Below are 17,128 nucleotides of genomic sequence, written 5' to 3'. Positions count from 1 at the left end.
CAGTGTGGAATGCTAAGATACTGTCGTAGCGAGACCCATGTTCAAATCCTTCTGTGTTGCCCAGGGAAGTCACTGCCTCTCACGGTTACCTGACCTACATGTTCAAAAGAACCACGTGGTGCAGACTTTCTGAGTCTGTTACTACTTTCAGAATCCAGGGGTCAGTATTAAGTCATTTGCCATAAACCTCAAGACTCTCATTTGTCACGGGATGAGGCTGGGACTTCAGAGTGGGAGAGGGGATTGCTGTCCCAGTACCACCTAACAAAACATAAGCACATCTGCAAGAATATTCCATTGTGCCTTGAGGATGTTGGGTTGCCCTCCTCCACGTTAGAGGAAAGCTCAGAAGCTCTAGGGCAACTGCAGTCTCTCACACTCTGGTAGGTAAAACAAGCTGGGCCTCTTTAAATGAAATGACTCCTCTTGGCCAATGTGGCATTAGCAACTGAGACAGAACTGCAGCTCTTTTTTAAGGCTCAGTCTGAGGATGACTGCTGCTGAAGCAACATCTGAACACTGTTAGTCTTCAGCTTGAGCCCTGTATGGAGCTGTCCAGAGTACTTTTGACTCTGCTCACAACAGAATGTAATTTAATGCTTGCCTGAGGGGAATGTTCCTTAGGATGACTAATCTTCATGTTCAGAAGACTCACGTGGCACAGTCCTGTTGTACCAAAATGCCAAAGAAGGGATTGCATGCTCAAATGTTTGTTGTTGTTTAGTTGTTTAGTCATGACCGACTCTTTGTGACCCCATGGACCAGAGCACGCCAGGCACTCCTGTCTTCCACTGCCTCCCGCAGTTTGGTCAAACTCATGCTGGTAGCTTCAAGAACACTGTCCAGCCATCTCGTCCTCTGTCGTCCCCTTCTCCTTGTGCCCTCCATCTTTCCCAACATCAGGGTCTTTTCCAGGGAGTCTTCTCTTCTCATGAGGTGGCCAAAGTATTGGAGTCTCATGCAAATCACTCCTCATAAAAGGCATCATATTTGCTCTTGACACAAAGGTGGAAACATTCAAACTGCACTGTGAAGTGACTAAGTACTGGATAACTGTACTGCATGCACTTTGATTGCATAGACTAGTTCTAACTATTTAGGATTAACTTGGAGTTAAATGAAATAAGAAATGCAATATACTAAGGCTGATACCCTATGCACTCTTACTAGAGTGTAAACCCTGTTCAACAGAAGAAGGCCTTGAATCTGAGTAAACATGCCTTGCCTTGGGCTATGTAATTACAATGCGAAATATATACAATAGCTTTATACTGAAGGTATTTGTTTATATTGAGCAGATCTGCAGTAGCACCAAAAAGCTGAAAGATAATGTAATGAGATAATCAGCTTTGAGCAGAGTGAAATAGTTCTTGGTTATCTTCCTTGACCTCTTTTATTTGCTTGCTTACAGGTTGTCCTTGAATTCACAGCAGCTTGTGCACAGCAGCTGCAGAACTCCCTGGACTGGATTGGGGAAGTGGCGCTGGGGAAAGGTGGTACCCCCCCATGCCAGTACAGTGGTACCTCGGGTTACAAACACCTCCATTTACAAACACTTTGGGTTACAGACTCCGCTAACCCGGAAGTAGTACCTCGGGTTAAGAACTTTGCCCCAGGATGAAAACAGAAATTGTGCTCTGGCGGCGCAGAAGCGGGGAGGCCCTATTAACTAAAGTGGTACCTCAGGTTAAGAACGGTTTCAGGTTAAGAACGGACCTCCAGAATGAATTAAGTTTGTAACCAGAGATACCAATGTATCCCAATTTCAATCCTCTCCACCTAAACTGCTTAATTGCCTTGCAGAGTGAAACATACCAATAGCACTATTCTGCAGTGTGTTTTTTCCTATAGGACAAAGATTGTGTTTGGGAAGGGGGAGGTGACCTGGTTTGGAGAAAGAGCTAAGCACCACCTTTCTGATCAAATCTCACTCACCCCCACCCCCCAATTAATGACTGGTCTGAACTAATTTTTAAAAGCAGTAGCTCTAATCTTGGATATCCCAGGGTTTTGCTGGTTTGGCTCTTGGCCTACTGAGAAATGAAGATGGCATTTGAGTCACTGTTTTATTTTGAGGGCAGCTGAACATTTGAGCAAGGTAGTTTCCAACTAGCTAGACCCAGGGCTTTTTTTTTCAGCTGGAAGCCACTGGAACTCAGTTCTGGCACCTCTAAGGTGAGTGCCATTACCTTATAAGAGAACAAGGTAGGTGTTCAATGGTGAGTTCCGGTACCTCTTCTTCTAGAAAAATAGCACTGGCTAGAACAGAAAAGTAAATAGAAAGGGAATTTAAAAATACTGTACCCTACCATTCATTCGAGTCAAAAACCACTCATGGTGCCTGACAATAATTTAAATTATATTCCTATTTCAAAATAAAATGTATTTCCAGTGCAGATAGTAACTATGGGTGTAAGTGAGTCTAGACCATTCGTGCTATTATTTTTGCTGCCCATCCCTGATTGTCTTCCAAAGCTACTTTATATGCATGGATGAAATCTCCTGGGCCACTGCAGGTGGTTATTTAATCCAGGCTCTGTCCACCAATTTAGATGGCTTTGAAGGAGGATTTGACAAATTAAAGGAGGACAAGGCCATCAACGCCTCCTTGCCTTGATGACAGTATACTATCTTTAGGATCAGGAACACTATGCCTCTGAATACCAGTTGCTGAGGAGCAACAGTGAGTGAGAGCTGTCATATTCATGTCCTGCTTATGCCTGACCCAGCCACTGGGAGAAAGCAGATGCTGGTCTGATCCAAATAGGATCTTGTGTTTCCTATGGCAGGAGAGGGCAGAAAAAGCAGCAGATGGATTTAGGAGGCAGCTATTAATAAAGATGCTCTTCTACCAATTTGCAGAATCTTTTCTACTTGTTGAGTCCGCTACCTACCCACCAAGTCTAGGGATGATCAAGAGGAGTGGCCAAATCAGCATAGTGCAGTAGGTAAAGGTAGGGAGGCGGGTGGCGCTGCGGTCTAACTCACTGAGCCTCTTGGGCTGGTTGATCAGAAGGTCAGTGGTTCAAATCCGTGCAACAGTGGTGAGCTCCCATTGCTCTGTCCCAGCTTCTGCCAGCCTAGCAATTCGAAAGCACACCAGTCCAAGTAGATAAATAGGTACCACTGCAGCGGGAAGGTAAATGGCATTTCGGTGCACTCTGGCTTTCATTACAGTGTTCCGTTGCACCAGAAGCAGTTTAGTCATGCTGGTCACATGATGCAGAAAGCTGTCTGTGGACAAATGCTGGCTCCCTCAGCCTAAAAGTGAGATGAATGCCACAACCCCATAGTCACCTTTGACAGGACTTAACCGCCCATGGGTACTTTACCTTTTTACCTTAGTGCGGTATGAGAGGGAAAGTGTGCACAAGGGAAAGAGGAGGCTTGTAGATTGGGCAGGGAAGTTAAGGGAACAGAACAGTAGTCCAGCTCTACAATTCTGTGATTCTGATATTAAAGGGGTGTATCAGCATCTTGGTTTGGAAAGACCAGCTAATGTTATAAAGCAAGCACTAGATGGCAGTGTAATCTACCAATAAAGCATTGCAAACCAGTTTTAAGGAAGCATTGATAGGATTATTCAATGGATTAATTATTGCATTACTTGAAGATTTTTTTAAAAATGCAATTTTAACCTAATTTTAATTAGACATTACCCTGTCAAGTCACGTTTGATCATGGTAGTATGACTTAAAATGATCGGTAGGCATTTTTTAAAATAAAAATGTAGACAATCTCTTGGATGAAATATTAATCTGTAAAATGATCTGTACCAACAAAAAACACACACCACACAACACTTTTATCTCAAGCATATTCTTTTAAATATCTTCCTAATATTATCTTTACAATGTAACATTCCTTTTAATTTGCTCATTATGTTGGTAAGAATGGGTAGCCGGGGAGTTAATTGATCAGAGCAATTGTAACATGCTGACAATTCTAATTTCAAGAAACAGAAGTAAAAAAAAACAACCAACCACATTTCTGGGGGATTCTGTATCCAAGACCACATTCTGCTTCAAGGTAATGTGAGCCGGAGAGCGGTAGCTCATTTGCATGTTTTTGTGTATACATAATTAACCAAAACTGCATAAAAGTTGCATGAACATGGTGGACATGTTGCACTCCTGTGACACCATCTGTGCAGTTTGCAGTGTGAAACTAGAAGGAGACGCTCTTAGTATGTGTTGGGATATTATAGCCTTTAAAATTTACTAAGTGGGAGGAAATGGAAATGCTGGCTAAAATCTATATATACTGGATATAAGAAACATCCAAATGCTTTCAAAATATTTTAAAAGAGCCTGCATGCACTTGGTGCAGGCATTGCTTGGTGTTATGCCTGCGAGGTCAAAGTGTAAAATGCGTAACGAAGCTCCTGAACGTATAACAAGGCTCAGATCCACACAGGCATCCTCATACCTTCTAGGATAGAGCTTTCCAAACTGTTTGTCGTGACACGTTAGTGTGTTGGCTGCAGTGTGTAGATGTGTCATGTGAATGCTCCTCTCAGGGCTGGAAAGGGATGAGTTTAACCTGAATTAGTTAAAACTGAATTACTGTGTCATGGAATGTCTAAAAAATGTGTCACCAACATTAAAAGTTTGGAAAGCTCCATTCTAGGACCTACAGCAACAGGGGATGAGGCTAGGAAGTAATCTTCTGTTAGGAGAAAAGCAGTCATGTGAATCAATATCTTGAGTTGTGGGACAACTGAAACCTCTCATTTTGCTAACCTCAAAACAGCTCATAGAAATTGTGAGCCTGAAATTCCTAATTGTTTACTGCAGATTTTGGAGCAGAAACGCCTATCACATATCCTTTAGTACATAGTTCGCCTATGTAATCAAAGAGGCTGGAAACTTGCATTTTTATACTGAAAGCTGAGATTCTGGGTGTCATGTCTAGTTTGCCTCTAAGGCTGTACAAAACTTCATTAGGCACTCATGAGCTGTTAATATTCTCTTGCTGCTCATATTCTTGTGAGCAGTACAAAATGAAGTTTTATACCGCCTTAAGAAAAAACTAGAGTTGACACCATTCATGCAAGTAGCAAAGTAAGTTGCAGGCATGCCCACCCTGCAATGCAGATGAGGATCTTGGTGTGACTTTAGCAAATTGTAGTCTTGATCTGGATGTTGGGGCACACATGCTATTTGTACTGGGAAGGGGCTGCTCTCATTGGAGCAAACAGTGCAAATAGTAGGTGTTGCAGCTCATCCTAGATAATTTTTGGTACACACTTGAGATCTCTTCTCTCCTTAGGGGTGGTTCACACAATCAAATGGCCATGATGAGAATGAAAATTGGTTTGTGCATGCGCTCTCATCATGTTATTATTGAACTCCCTGGTGATTAGCAGCTGAATCCGTGAACCGGCTTTACTGAAAATAATTTCATGTGAGTTGATGTATGGTGTTAGGTCAATGATGGATATGCAGATTTACTCAGGCTTAAGTCTCACTGGGCTCAGAATGACTTACTCCCATGTATGTGAGCAGAGGACTGAGACTGTAGTCACTGGTTAACAATCTTGTTCTAAATACTCTTGTAACATTCTGTTGGGTGAAGAATTCTGCATGATTTCTAAAGCTTCTATAGCAACAGAACTTGGTCTAGTTAAAGGTATTGTTTTGCATTTGTTTGACTTGGACCAAATGGGCAACAGCTGTTTAAAATGCATTTCTTCTCAGTGCACAAGTGAACAAACAAAAAGAAAACACAAATTAACTCTAAATTAATTATAGCTAAAGAATACAGTGTGAGTGCAAAGAATAAGTAAGTGGCTTTGCATTATGTCAGTCTGATAGACACAGCTTCATAGATCAAGATTCATAAATCATAACGCTAAATGCCTTCTTCTTGATCTAACAATATATGGTCATTTTGTGCAGATGCGATAATGCTAAATATAAGGGCTGAAACCCAAAACATAATTAGTCAATGGAGTTCAAGCCCCCTCTATGCAGAATTTGGTCTGTTGTCTTTAACTGGTATACTAATTCAAATGTTCCTATCCTACAAAAAGAAAGGATAACAATATCACAAAAGCACATTCTTTTGGATTTTAAATGACTCCTTAGATAATGGATGTCTGTATTTGTCTCATTTGGAATTTTTAGCAATATTTTAAAGGCATGAGTTTTGATATTTCTGATGAATCTCAAAGTATTGGCAAAATAAAACTTAGCCTGTGAACTTCCCTTTCTGCCTGAAGTTCCCCATAATCCAATACTAGTGCACATATTCATTAAACACTTCTGACTTACTTTTACAATTAACATTTGTGTTTCCTGTAATATGATCTTTGCAAATGGGCTGAGGTTCCCTGGGATACATTAAAAGATTGAAATCATAAATTTTGTGCAGGAGTATTAAAGCAAATGGTTGTATAGAAAATCTATTTCTCTCTCTCTCTCTATCTCACAAAAAAGCCACCTGCTCTTTGCATGTCATGTGAAAGGTCAGAAAAGAATAAGTCTGCAATGTGTGAAAAATGGAATATATTAAAATGTATATTTTAAGCATTTACAGGAGTTAACCATATTTTTGAACAAGATCCTTCCACTATCCTTCTCTGATGAGTTTACTGTAGCTTGAAATACAATGTTTCCTGTTCATATTCCATTTTTCACATATTGTGGGCTTCTTATTTTTACTAGTATTTACTGATAAGATGCTATACTCTTGTAGTGTTATGCCACAAAGAAATCAGATTCCTCAGAGTACAATTTCAGTACTTGTTTTGCTAGTTTCCCATTGATAAAATGATTCCCAAGATCATAATGTTAGCGGTGCAAAGCATCAAACACACCATAATTCAGTCCCTGCATGAAAAGGCTGTAAACTTGAATGAGCAGGGGAAGGCGGAAAAAAGAACATACCTGTTTTGCAAAATTATCATAATCTTACTTTACCGTAAGGTTCAATGCAACTTCTGTTGATGAAGTTGAATACAGTAGAACACATTTCTGAGTTGAGCTTGCTGGATTAAATAGATATAATTTGCAACGTGGGTGGTCTGACACACACAACAATCATTTAGAAGCATCCCCAGTTGCCTTCTGAAAGTGGTGTCTACATTCTTCCTATTTTAGTTCCATCTCACTAATTCCAGTTGTGAGGTGGAAAATTATTAATGCTGGCAGTGATTGCAGATTGCAGTGTTCTCTGATTTGTCTCTGAACCGAAAACAGTTTCTTCAGGGAGGTGGAATAAATCTTGCATTGCACCCAGACTTTGCATTGCACAAAGAGGGAGACTTTCTGTATTCTTAAAGCATCCAGGCTGCTTCCAGTGACTAAGCCTTTGGCTGTTCAAGTGGCTAAAATCAAATCAGTCCTTCATGCTGGAAAAAAGAGGCATTTGTCTACAGGGAGGAAATAGCTTGTAAAGGTAACATAATAGGGATCAGCAGCCAGGTGTTGAAAATTTACTTGCAAGGTTTTACAGTGCCTTATATCTTGCAGCACTGTGCACCTTAAATCTTGACAATCTGGAAAGCTAAGACAAAGTTTAAAAGAGGTCTTAGGTTTACATTTCTGTGAAATACGCACCACACACAGAGAGAAGGCTTTGACTTCCCCAGGAAAGCATGGACTTGGTTCACTCAAAGTCCACATGAAAGCACTGAATCAGCTGAGAGGTGCTATTGCCTTAAAAATGCCATCCACTCTGGTCTCCCCTTATCACAGAATACAGAGCAGAATGGGCAGGTGAAATGATCCAAGAACAGGAGCATAACACCAGGACCTCTTTTAACTTTGAAACATCTCAAGACCTGAGGTTGCTATGTCTTTATTTTATGCTAAGGATTTGCCAAGAGCACATCTACACATGAGCCTCCTGAGTTCCACTTGTGTTGTAGCACACAAGTAGAAATGCAGGAAGAAAAACTTCTGGATGTAAGCATGCTTGCGTGTGATTGGGTTTCTGGGTTTCTTTATCTGAATTTTTATTGAAAAATTGGTTAACTGCACAACCAGAAGCTTTAATAAATCATCACCATCATCTACACTTAACTAGTTTACTCTGAATCAGGGAAGAGTTGAAGATTATGATGCATATCAGGGAAGCTCATGAAAAATCCTATAAATTGTAGGTGCCTGTGATGGTATGGTTCTGAATAGACAACACTGGCTGGATTTGCATATAAACCATGGCTAATCACAGAAACCTTGGTTTATTACATCACAGAATAGTTAAAAGGCACCAGTGAGAGCAGCCGAGCCATAAGAGCAGTTTGAACTTTTTGCCACGCTTCGCTCTATAACCTTGGGGTCAATGCTGGATCCGTAAACAAAGTTAAGGAGGAGGTCCAGGGACACATGTAACACTAAGTTGTGGTTAACATGAACTAAGGTTTATGGACCAGCTTCAGACTTTGGTTAATTAGCAATCATAAACCATAATTAAGAAAGCTTAGTTAAGCCGCTGGGTGGGATTGCATATGCTGCTAGGCCATGGTTTAATAAACCACAGTTTAGCATTACATGTAAAGCAGGCCACTGAATACTATTATTTAAGTGCTACAGTCCCTTCTACAACTCCCTAAAACTAAACTATAGCTCCTCCCCTTAGGCATGCTAAACAGTGGCTGCTGTTTGAATGTCTGGCAGGGAGATTGGCAATATGGCAAATGAGATTCTGTGTAAATAATTGCACTGGGGAAATCAATGAAAACATTAAATCAGGATATGGCAATACTGATAAGGTCACATTCTTCTATTTACCATTACTGGTAAAGGGACTGTAACTAAAATGTCTAGTGTGAAAATGCCTTTATATACCGTAAATCTATGGGGTGGCTATATTTGGAATACTGTGTATAATCCAGTTTGCGGCATCTTAAACAAGGTGCTTTATTTATGGAAGGGTACAGAAAAGGGGAGCCCAAATCATCCAGTGGCTTAGACACTATCTGTACAAAGAAAAGGTGAAACATCTGAGGCCCCTTAAGTTTTAAGGGGGAAGGGACCTGATTCTGTATTTATGAATAAGATGGAATAAGTGGTAAAGCCAGACTTTGACTTCTTCTCAAGGTCATCCCATGAAGATGAGGGCTAATAGATTCTGGCAAGGGAAAAGGCAGTACTTAATCAAGCCAGCAGTTAACTAACTCATAATTTATATGGTCATGTCCACTGGCTTAGATGGCCTTATTCATGGAGCAGAGGTCGATAAATGGCAATTAGCCATGATAGCGAATTGCAACTTCCAAGTTCAGAGGCCATTATAGGAATAAAAGAAGAAAAAGGCTCGCCAAAGACACACCTGGCCCAGTATCCTGTTCTCAAAGTGGCCAACCAGATGCTTATGCAAAGCCTACAAGCAGAACACGAAAGCAATCCCACCGGAGAATGCCCAACAACGGGTATTCAGAAGCCTATTGCCTCCAACAGTGGAAGCAGAACATAGCCATTATGTCTAGTAGCCATTGGTAGCCTTATCCTCCATTAATTTGTCTAACCTTTTTAAAGCTTGAATTTTGTGACTCTGAATGCCATTTTGCTGGGGGGCAAATGATGGGGGAGGCCTCTTGTCTTTGTGCCCTGCTTGTGGGCCTCCCTGAAGCCCTGGGTTAGTCGCTGATGAAAACAGGGTGCTTGACGAGATGGGCAATTAGTCCACAAGGCTTTCCTCACCTCCTCATATATTCATTAATAACCATTTAATCTGCTTGAGCTTTCCCCCACTCTTTCCTGTTTTACAGCCACATTCCCCTCTCCTTAAAGTAAAGACATAATAAACCCTCTCTTACTCCCAGCACAGTGTGCAATAATGTTAAAAACTGGCTGATCCCTCATCCGCCTGGCCTTGACAAGCCAAGTGTGCAAGTGGGTCAGAAATGATTGAATGTCCCATAGTGCTGAGTGTCATGTCCCATTTTCTCGGTGAGTTAAGAGTGAAACTTGCAGATCTCAGAGGTGAGCACATGTGATGCACACACACATACACACACACACACTAGGTTGCTGATGTTGACAGGCCCATAAACCCCATCCGAAGAAAAGGTGTGTATTAATGACAAACATTGCACTGAAGCTCTGCGCCTGCAACTATTCCTCAGGTCAAAATTCAAAATTTCAGCTGAAGGAAGCACCTGACAAGGAAATGATTGTTTAATTCTATTAGCTTTATATGAACACTGATGTGCAAAACAAATGGTGTTTAGTATGTTTCCACTTACCTGATCTTTAGCTGTCTTGGTGTCCTGATCGTCTTGAATTTGGTATGAGTCTCAAAGGTATTTCCTTGTCAGTCTGTAATCATATGTAAACAACACTCCTTTTTAAAATGAGCTTCCAGTTATCTAAAAGTTTTGGATGATCCTCAGATCTTATGGGCAAGCGAGTTGTTCAAAAATAACTACAAAAAGCAGGGGTTAGGATTAGGAAGGATCTGTTGATTTCAGTTCTCTCAGTTTCTCATTTTTTCCATTCATTTTCAGTTCCCCACATTTTACAATTTGTGGGTTAAAAAAAAAATCACAAAAATTCATCAGTACCTTTGTGCAAATTTCTCCTAATATGCAGTTTTGACCAATGTACACAGTTTTGCAAGCAATTTTCTTTAATATAATGCATGTTAGTGTGTTATTTTCACAAGTATATTCATTTTTATGCACGCTTCCCCCAAATATATGCATGTTTGCAAACATTGGTTGGCGAAGTGCATAACAAAATTCAGGTTAAGTGCAAATTTTAAATGTTAGCTGTGTTTTGGTTTGTATATTGTTTTGGAAAGGATAAATTTGATGGATTCAGTTTCAAATAAGACCTGAATCAAATTTCTTCCCCATCACTACTTACAGATTCTACTACACTGAAAACAATGCTTGGTTATGATACTCTCAAACAGTTAAATATAACACTAGGTATTGTACAATAATAAAAAGGCAACAACCCTTCCCCGCTGATTAAGAATCTGACAGAATTATTAGATGGCAGGGCAATGTTATTGTTCCCCAAGCTGATGGTCACTGCAGCAATGCTACACTGACACTAGCTATGGTGCAATCTTATACTGAGCTAACTGCTAAGCCGAACAGACGACAGCATAAACAAGCATCCGTGTAGCAACACTGTCAGATTTAAGCCCATCCAGTGCTAATCCCTGATCACCGTTTTGCACATTACCTTCAGATAAGCCATGAAAATGAGGCATCAATCAACGTACACCAATGGCCAATCAACAACTGATACCATCCACCCTCATGTACCCTCTACATACAATGCACTACTAGGGCAATCGGAAAGAGAGCAATAAAGACACAAACTCCTGGGCTCCAGTGTGTACAGGCAGCTCTAAAAAGCCAAGGCAAACAACTGGGACCATACAACTATTATAATGCCCAGGTATCACCATAATCTAGCAGTAGAAGGCAAGAAAGGTAGCATGAGCTCCCCAGGAGAGAAGGGTTTAAGTCATGCTGTGCAATCAGTGCTCATATGCAGATATTCACCAGAACACTCCTAATAATACATTTGTATTGTTCCCCTTGTGAGAAAAGGAGAGGGCTACATGAGCTGGAGGTTCAAGACAAATAAAAGGTAGTTAACGTATGGAGTTAAACTATGAAATTTACTACTACTATCAAATTCTATAGCCAGGAGAAATTCTATAGCTGCAGAGAAGGCCCTTTTTGAATCCGTCCCCACTCCCAACCATACCTCTTTTGTACATGGGACCAAAAGCAGAGCCTCTAAATATTATTGTAACCTACGGACATTTGAATATGGGCCGCAACGTTTTCCTGATCCAGATCTAAAGGATTTGGTGCATTCCCTTTGTTCCGGTTCGGAATTTCACCCTCTCCCTCTGAAACGGATTGGATTGTCCTACTACACGGAAACAGAGATTCCTGAATGATGTCTTTTTTTGGAAGGGTAAGCTCCACGGGGAGAATTTAACCTTTTGCTTAGCTGAGCTGGAAAGATAGGAAGATTTAGATGGTAATGCTTATGAGCTTAACACCTTTCCATTGGCATTTACAGTTCTTCAGAAGTTTCATGGCAGTACGAATCGGAGCCTGGGCTGAGCAACAGATGGATTCTGGCCAAGATCCAGTGTTTTAAGAACTGTTGATCAAAGATCAGGTTTATCACAGTTGGTCTTGCAGAAAAAGATTGACATCTCAAAAAATGAGCTTCAACAGATAGAAGCCGAGCTCTCACAATTTTAGCTGATTTAGCTTTTTCCCTTTTTGGCAAGCTGGCTGAATTGCGTGATTAGTAATTTTTGTGAGCTGACTAATAGGAAGCAGTAGCAATATAGGTGTAAAAGTTAGTATAAACTTGCCAAGTCCTGCTTTCCTTTATTGAATGATGATATGTGACACTCCTGTTGTTGACCTTCATTGTTAACAGGAGTCATTGAGCATCAATTTTATTTTAAAAGCGTTGTGTATGGATAAAATTCTCGTTGGACCAAAGACGATTCTCTTAAGAGCAGTGACTGATGATCTCAGAAAGCATACCTACACTACTAATTTATATAGGGGTTTTTTAAAAGCAGTTTGTCATAATTTCCCCCAATGCATCCTGGGAATTGTAGTTTCATCTGTCGCTCACAGGGGAGATCTCTTGAGAGAGGAAGGCTATTAACCCAGTTTAAGTCTGCAGTATAGATGGAAGTTCCCTTTAAATGAACTTTACAAATTTCTCAAAAGTGTTTAAACCACACAGGTGTCCAAAATGCCATTTTAATATAATTTCCATGTATATTCCTGTGTAGAGATAATGACTACTTTCCTTTTTTCAAAGTTCATTCTGTAAACACAAGTAGGTGCACTCTTTCCTTTGTATGGTTGTTATCTTTAAGTCCTTTAATTCGTCGACTCACATCTTGCAATAATACATGCAAAATGGGCTCTGAACTCCTTTGCAATATGCAGATTTGTGTGCAAATGAGCGTTACCTATGGTGTTCGCACTGAAGCGTTTTTCTTTGATGTACATTTCTGACATTCTGAGACTGTAAAGAAGAAAATAACTTCAAAAATTTTAAGAAACCTTAATTGAAGTTAACATAAAAGAAGATACATGGTGTTAATTGGTCTGTTTCAGGCATAATTTGGGCCTTTGAGACCATGTCCCTTACCCCCTGCCAAAGTGTCAAGACTCACATCTTTAATTCAACAATCTTTGTATTAATTACCTCTGGATAAGGTAAGCTTTGATTGGGAGGCTTTTATTGTAAAATTACAGTACATTGCCGGATTTAAGATAAATAAATTAGGGCTGAACTTGAAAAATCTCCATCCAACTGAGAACTTGGAAGTGCATTTGCCTATCAAATGCCAGATGAAAGAGCAGTTCATCTCCAGGCATTTTAATGGGAGAAAAGTGTTGAACTGTTTACAAGAACCAAGATCCACATGGATCTGTACCACACATAGATTGCAGATAGTCATCTTGGGGCGAAGAAGACAGGCATATTATTTGCAGAGCAGGGAGGGTGGTTTGGAAGCATCCTTACCTTAGTCACTCTCCCAGTCTCCTAGTTACTCCCATGGCTAAGTAAGAATTTGAACCTTCATAACTTCATCACTTAAGCCACAGCACCACAAATAACAATCCTGCTTCACCCTATTTTACATGGGGTTACGAGATATCCAAGGTATTTCCACATCTTTCTAAGGTGTTGCAGGGGCACATTTGCAAAGCAGCCTCTTCTGAATGTGGGGGAAAAGGGCATGAGCATTGTGAAGGACTTATCGCCGTATCGGCCTAGAGTTATATCCCCTGTCTGTGGGTGATGCTACTTTACAACAACTGCTGTATGTCCTCTTGTTCCAGGCATAAGTTATGCTCTGCTGGTTAGGGAAGCTAGACATGAAGACTGGGTCAAACCATTGGTGCACCAAGCTCAGCACTATTTATGCTGATTGGCATCAGAGTTTCAAACGGGGGGTCTTTCACCGTCCTACTTGGGAGATGTCAAGCATTGAGCCTGGGACCTTCAGCATGTAAAGCGAATGTTCTGCCTCTTCCCTGGTTGTCAAAATGGCAGCCTCGCCAAGCAAAGGATTCTTTTGCCTGACAAGTGTTTTCAAATCCAGCTGCAGATAATTACCTGTGGCTCTGCCTCCAACTTGAAAAGGGCCAAATCCGCAACACCTTCGAGCAGATTAAAAAGAGGCGAGGCAAGGAATGGAGGCACTTCTCTGCAGCTCCTTCGCTCACCAGCACTTGACACCGAATGCGTACGGGAGGCTGACCGTCAAAGGCAAAATGAGCTCGACAGAAAAGAGTAGGCATACATTTGCGTCTGACTGTAATGCAGTATCAATCATTAGAAAGTGCAACACAAAGGATTTGCATGGCAGGCTGTGCTAATCAGAAGAGGTGAGTGTTTTAATGCGTTTAAACGAGGACAGGGCACTTATTAATCAAAACAGAATCCAAAAGGACTGAAAGAGCAGGAATGCGACTCGAAACTTGCAAAAGTGGACCAGCGATACTTCTGAAATCCCATTTCAGGAAACCATCTAGGTTTATTATGCGAGGAATAATGAGGTAACTAACAAATACAACAAAAGGGGGAAAAGTGTGAGAAGTTGTAATTATATCAGAGAATGCGGGCAGCTGATTGGGGGAAATGTTTCCCATTATAGCAAAGCGTCTTTTGGCAAGGTGAAGTAAAATAATGGATTTTTCATTGCCTTTGATTCAGCCTAGCACATGTTACTGCCGCAAGAAAAAACTATTAAAAGTTTCTACCATGTGGAATAAATGTGAGGTGCTGGAGGTGCCAAGTCATTTATCCACACCGAAACCTCCAAGATCCCCAAATTCAGGACAATCTACAGTAGAGTTCATCCACGTGTGAGACAAAGGGGAGGCACACTTAGGAAATTGTGGGTTAATCAAGATGTCTGACCTGCAGACACAGGGGAAATCTGTCATGGATGAGATGAAAAGGGACAACAAAGGAAGTCTGAGAGGAAAGTAGGATGTCAAAGGAAGCATGGTGGTTCTAAGTTGCCAGTGCTAGCAGATAAGGTTACTAATTGCTACTGAACCCTCCTTTTACAAAGTGCATGAATGATGTTTGCCTCTGCCCCCATCCCTGGTTGCTAGCTTTATGGTGAGATTTAGAAGGGACAGTGGCATTGCTGCTTGAAGCCAGTAAAAACCCTTGTGGATCAGGCAAAAAAATCCATCTAGTCCAGCATCCTGTTCTCACAGCGGTCAACCAGGTGCCTATGAGAAGCCTCAAGAAGGACCTCGGTGCAACAGCACTCACCTAGCAGCAGGCCTCCAGAGGCATACTGACTTTGACAGTGGAGGTGGTACATAGCCATTGAAAGCCTTTATCCTCCACGAATTTGTCCAATCGTCTTTTAAAGTTGGAGGCCATCACTACACCTCACGGAAACAAATTTAATAATGAATAGCATACATTTAATAGTAATAATAATAATAATAATAATAATATTACCTTTATTGTCATTGTACAACCTGTGTTCAATGAAATTAAACTAGCCTCCCCCCGCAACACTCAATCTCTTATCGAACAACACACCACCCTGAAAGTCAATATCGCTATGTTATTTTCCATTCAACAGCCTAACAGCCCACAGATCAAAGCTATTTTTTAGCCTGTTGGTATGGCTGATTATACTTCTATATCTCCTGCCCAAGGGTAGAAGATTAAAGAGGTGATGGCCGGGGTGTGAGTCATCCCTGATAATTATTTATTTATTTATATTATTATTATTATTATTATTATTATTATTATTATTATTATTATTTGTTTTGAAACACTGCCCACAAAGGATTTACACTGAAAAATCAGAAGAGCAGGATCTGCAGGATCTGGTCAATGCACTCTGAAGACCAGAGGCGCAGCTTCTTTACTCACATGTAACTGTAAATCCTCCCAGCATTTGATTATTGTTATCCCTGGAATTTCAACATCTCTGATTTACTATGGTGCTAGTCCTTCTCTCCCGCTGTCGTGAGAGAAGACTAGTTTGTTGGTTCTCTCCTGCCTCCTCAAAGGAAATGTCAGCAGGGACTAAAGAACTCTGGGACTGATAGTACTTGAGAGGGCATGTCATATAGGGTGGCAAATTAATTCCTCTTCCTTAAACTACAAGTCCTGGCTAGAGTTTACTGTACAAAAACGCTCTCTAGTTACACAGAGAGGAGGAGGGGGAAACAGCAATACAACCAATTTGCTATCAACATTATTGAGTGACTGCAGAAAGTTAGATCCTTGTCAGCAAATTTGTTCATATGAGTAAAGTTGCTGAAACTATAAACAAAACAACTGTTTGCAGGTTACTTTCCTTGAATGTTTGCTACCATGTGGTAATAGTCCAGCTGAACTCTCTGCAGGGAAGTGCTAGAGCACCGTCATAGACTTCCTTAAAGATCATTTTACCTCACCGGTAACATGGGTTTCTTGTCAGATTTCAGAGAAATAAATTTCTCTGAAATCATCAAAGCCAGTAGGTTGTATTTGAATGCTACCTCAAAAAAGACAGTCCTTTGCACCGTTCTACTCTATATGAACCTATCCACTACTGAGATTTGTATCTTCATCATTTATCCCTCACCTATTTTCAGCTTGCATGTTCTGTGTTACAACTCACCTCTTAAGGGCAATTTATCAGTGGCCCTTGAAACCCCACAGCATATTTTATTTCTTTGGTAGGAGAAGGGATCCACTGATGCCATCACCTTTGCTGACACCCTCCCATTGCTGGAGCATCCCTTCAGCCACTCACACTCAATAAAGCGGCCTTTGTGGCAGATTTAAGAGGCAACGGGAGTGTGATGAAAGATACTAAATGCCAGTGGCCTAGAAGGAGCAGGAAGGGAGGTTGTGTGTATGAAAATCTTGAGGCTATTGTGCTGGACTAGAAGCAAATATTTCATAGGGAGGGCCCATAATTGGAAACAGTTGAGATTCATTAATACTGCCACACAGGGATATCGACCTCAGAACATTAAGATTTCCTACGATAGCCTTTTCCTTGTCTTTTCCATGGCACTAATTGGTTGTGTTGTGGAGTGGGAATTCAAGGGGACACAGTTCCAGAATGCATCTCCATCATAATGTACAGCTTGCCTAAAAGTATCTATTAAAGGTAAAGGTAAAGGAACCCCTGC

At 40.9% G+C, this 17,128-nt stretch overlaps 1 long non-coding RNA gene across 3 annotated transcripts; it reads right to left on the bottom strand.

Annotated features, from left to right (window-relative positions):
• Positions 1-6,280: 6,280 nt before the first annotated feature.
• LOC310676358 lies at positions 6,281-17,018 on the bottom strand. 3 transcript variants are annotated; one of them, XR_014510488.1, is made up of 5 exons: positions 16,957-17,018; positions 15,255-15,376; positions 14,082-14,244; positions 10,196-10,268; positions 6,281-7,354 (listed from the first exon to the last, which is right to left on the bottom strand). It is a non-coding gene; the product is annotated as an uncharacterized lncRNA (long non-coding RNA). The 3 variants fall into 3 exon arrangements; XR_014510489.1 differs by having other exon boundaries at positions 15,255-15,370; XR_014510490.1 differs by lacking the exon at positions 6,281-7,354 and adding an exon at positions 7,964-10,108 and having other exon boundaries at positions 15,255-15,370.
• Between the last annotated feature and the right edge of the window lie 110 nt (positions 17,019-17,128).

Source organism: Podarcis tiliguerta (assembly GCF_965153285.1).
Source record: "Podarcis tiliguerta genome assembly, chromosome: 4".
NCBI lineage: Eukaryota > Metazoa > Chordata > Lepidosauria > Squamata > Lacertidae > Podarcis > Podarcis tiliguerta.
This window is presented reverse-complemented; position numbering and strand designations above follow the sequence as displayed.